General features: G+C 37.9%; 1 long non-coding RNA gene across 1 annotated transcript; it reads right to left on the bottom strand.

The window, feature by feature from the left end:
* Nucleotides 1-1,851: 1,851 nt before the first annotated feature.
* Nucleotides 1,852-3,870, bottom strand: LOC135946032 (uncharacterized). Its single transcript, XR_010575479.1, has 2 exons — nucleotides 3,459-3,870; nucleotides 1,852-3,323 (listed from the first exon to the last, which is right to left on the bottom strand). It is a non-coding gene; the product is annotated as an uncharacterized LOC135946032 (long non-coding RNA).

Genomic DNA, 3,870 nt, shown 5'->3' with positions numbered 1-3,870 from the left:
TAGATAATTCCCACTTTTCGCTCAACTCTCACATTTTAAGTTAAGAGTGTGTTGCGTCGTCCAGCGGTAACAAATAGTCATTACAACAATTTTGGGGGTTTGAGTCATCTTCACGCATTCCCCATGAGAGCATTATTAATGCTCCCTCCTTCCAATTTACCCATCAGGGCGAGTAGGGTGAGTCCCGGCCAATATACCCATTTTAAACGTTCCTTTAACCAAGAAAAAAATTAATACGATTTTTTAACGTCGACAGCAAATTTTAACCATCGGCCGCTGTTTAGAAAAATAGAGCAAATAAATCTCCAGTTAAGAGCATTCGATTTTGAACTGTAGAACAAAAGCTGTGTAGTCTGGCCTGTTGTCTGATTTTACTTGTAATTTCAGGCAGCGAGCTTGGAGTATAAAAAATACGAGCGCATCGTTTTTTTCGATTTTTCCCTAGCAATTTTTAAATGGGATTCTCATTAGAACTGGAACGATGTGTAACACAGTGGAAAATGTAACTTTCCTGTAAATTGTTGGATTTTGTAATATTAAATATATAATGTCCACTGATCATACTAATAAATGAACGAAAAGTAATGAGTTTCAACGCATGCATGGATCGTACTCACTTTGTTGTAGAGATTATCTGACAATGAGGAGACAATTGGAGCACAAGACGAAACGGCGGTTGCAGTTGATTGTTGCTTCTCATGATCCGAGTTTCGTGTCTATCTTCAGCTGTCGGCGACGCTTCTTTTTACCACGAGCACTCACTTTTTTCACACACGGAGACATTTCTGATGAGAAATCCAGCAAAAATCGCACTTAAATCCACTTAAATTCGGATAATTCACAAAGAGGCATCTCCGGTTTTCGGTCCTGAAATTTAACATAGGCTTAATATGGAAAATCTCCGGTTTACAGCTGTTCAGTTGCCTGGCACCCCTAATTCACAAGCGAACACCAAACTGACACTGACACAATGCAATGCAGGAACAAACAACAAACACATTGGCCACATAACACACGAAATTTATCATGTTTACATACCGACACATCCAGTCATTCACTTCTCACTTTTCCATCCCACCGCACACCGCATTTTCTCTTCCTACTCAGCTCATTCCCTGCGACCCTTGCGTTGCCTGTAACAAAGCAAATGATTGGTCGAGGGAAAACCACGGCGCGATGTGAACCGAATGTATGCAGCACAATTTCATGTACGAATTTTGCATACTGTTTTAAATGTTTCTCGGTTATTGTGACGATAATGTTCAAAATTTAAAAAAAAATAACTTAACGCGAACCTGCGCGAAAAATGCTGCTTTTTAATGTTACAACACTGCGAAGGCACAAAAGTAGGGGAAGAAATGTATGTGATGCATCTCATCCTCCGCACTCCGCATTGTTTCATTGACTTCTCAAGCAGTCATTTGTCTTTTTAAGAGTTATTTAGTGCACACCATTCAGTTGCACTGCACATAATACTGCATTGTTATTGTTTTGATTGAAATTATTTTAGTATTCGAGGAATGTGCCGCAGACAGAGAACCCGCTTAAAGAGAGACTTTTAAAGCAAGATTATTATGTATGTGCATCCAGATTCAGCACAGTATACCCTGCGAAAAATCTTCATTGTTTTAATATTAGGGTAATATTATTTCCCAATAACCATTATTGTTTTAATATTGGCGTCTAATGTTATATCAATGTGAAAATGTGACTTTTTTCAATATTGTTCTAATATTGGCACCAATATTGGCCGCTATCATTGCGTTATTATTAATTTCAAATGGAAATTAAATGATGTCCTAATTTCCGTAGAATATTGGTAATTAGGGGTTTTCTGAATGAGATACATAGTTTTATTTAATTATTTTATATTTTTATTATATCTAGACAAATTATTGTAACACTTGTAAGTCACAGAAGAGTTATATAACTTATAAAAAATTATTTATACGTCATTTCACATAAAACAGTTGGGTTTCTCTCTAGTCACAGCATTCTAGTTTTACAATGTACATTGAAGTGCACAGCAGGGATTGAGACAAAGTCGTTGGGTTTAAGTAGGGAAATACTTAAAATCAGCACTACATAATACATGTTGGCCACTTAGTCAAATCGTCGTCCTGTCGGGACACAGAGCGACGTCGACACTGGCATGAATAAGGGGTGGTCAGAAATTGATGAGGGACTTGTCATGTGTGCTGATGGCCTGAACTTTATATTATACAGAGCGGCTATTATTGTTTCCCATTTTTGTCACTGTCAATGCGGCCCGTCGGGCCGAACGATTCGACAAAATCAAAAGTGACACACTAATTAAAATTAATTTGGCATTTAATAATAACTGTCAGTTCTAGCATTGTTATTAACGAATTTTGAAAAATTTAAATGCAAAATTAATTTTAATTAGAGTGCCACTTTTGATTTTCTCAAATCGTTCGGCCCGACGGGCCGCATTGACAGTGACAAAAATGGGAAACAATAATGGCGGCTCTGTATAATATAAAGTTCAGGCCATTAGCACACATGACAAGTACCTCATCAATTTCTGACCGCCCTTTTTGGTGCCAGTGCTCATAAAAGTCATTAATATTTTTTAAGTCAAGGACCAAAGGTTCCAAAACGCCCAAATTAAAAAAAATGCAGTGAAGTGGTAGCAATAAGGTTTTTTTTATCAATTTTCACCAGTTTCTTGCAGGCCATGTTTTCACTTAAGTTTTCAATATTTTTCTAAATTGCTCATGCGACTAGAAAAATTGTCTGAGATAAATTTATTGAGAAATTGAGGCAAATGAAAATTTAAAAGGAAATATCTACTTGTAAATTTTGACCACTCCGACCTCTAATTTTATATAATATTAATACCTAGGAGGAAATGACAAAAGTCAATTTAATGCGCAATAAATTGGTAAAAATTGAGTTGCTCAAACAGCAATTAAAAACCAGTGGAGAAAAATACCGGGTGAATACAAATGCAATTCTGCACGAACGCATGACGCAAGGACATAAAATTAATTATTTTGAGTTCCAAAGTAGTTTATTGGTGTGGCGGTACGTGGGGCCACTTTCGTGGAAGGTGGATGTTCATGGAGCTAGGGTAGTTCTCGATCAGAAAAGACGATTAGGGCAGCAACATGAGGAGAAAGTCCACAAGGTAAACGGGTGCGGGTCGTGGATGTCCTTGGGCACTAGGCGGCGACGTGAAAAGTGGCCCGGCTCAAAGCCGACGAACTTCGCCATCTTCTTGTCCAGCCGCGCATTGTCCTTGTCCCTCTTCCAGCTCGTTCATCGTCTGCTCCACAGGGTCGAAGCCATCCTCGCCCGGCCTGTCAACGAAAAATTGCATCAAAATTCGATGTTGTATCAAAGTTACGGCTCGTTTTCTCACTGCGTGCAGCAGTAAAAATTTGTAACCGCGAATTGGAATGAAAACAAAGTAAAAAACGAATAATTCTCATTACCTGTAATATTTGCTGAACGGTGCGTGTGTTGATAACATCAAGGATCCTTACATGGGTGTATTTTAAACTCTTAAGAGCAGACAAACGACTCGCAGAACGAAGAACAAAACGAAAATTGCATGAAGCGTAGCCGTTAGCCGTTCAGTGTTTGTTTCTTGATGCGGTGATGGCGGACGGAGTAGCAGAGTGTGCGACTCATGGATGCGCACGCATTCACGCATGCGCACTGATATCATTGAATTAACATTGGTGTAATATTAAAACAAGCTTAAGATAATAACTTATTTACATTTGTTTTTCATTATTTTTTTAATATTACCGCAACATTGTGTTGCAATCATTTTTTATTCATCATTTATTAACATTATTCCAATAATGCTTATGATTAAATTATCATTGGTATTATTGGCTA

This window comes from Cloeon dipterum, chromosome X, assembly GCF_949628265.1.
Source record: "Cloeon dipterum chromosome X, ieCloDipt1.1, whole genome shotgun sequence".
NCBI classification, from domain to species: domain Eukaryota; kingdom Metazoa; phylum Arthropoda; class Insecta; order Ephemeroptera; family Baetidae; genus Cloeon; species Cloeon dipterum.
This window is presented reverse-complemented; position numbering and strand designations above follow the sequence as displayed.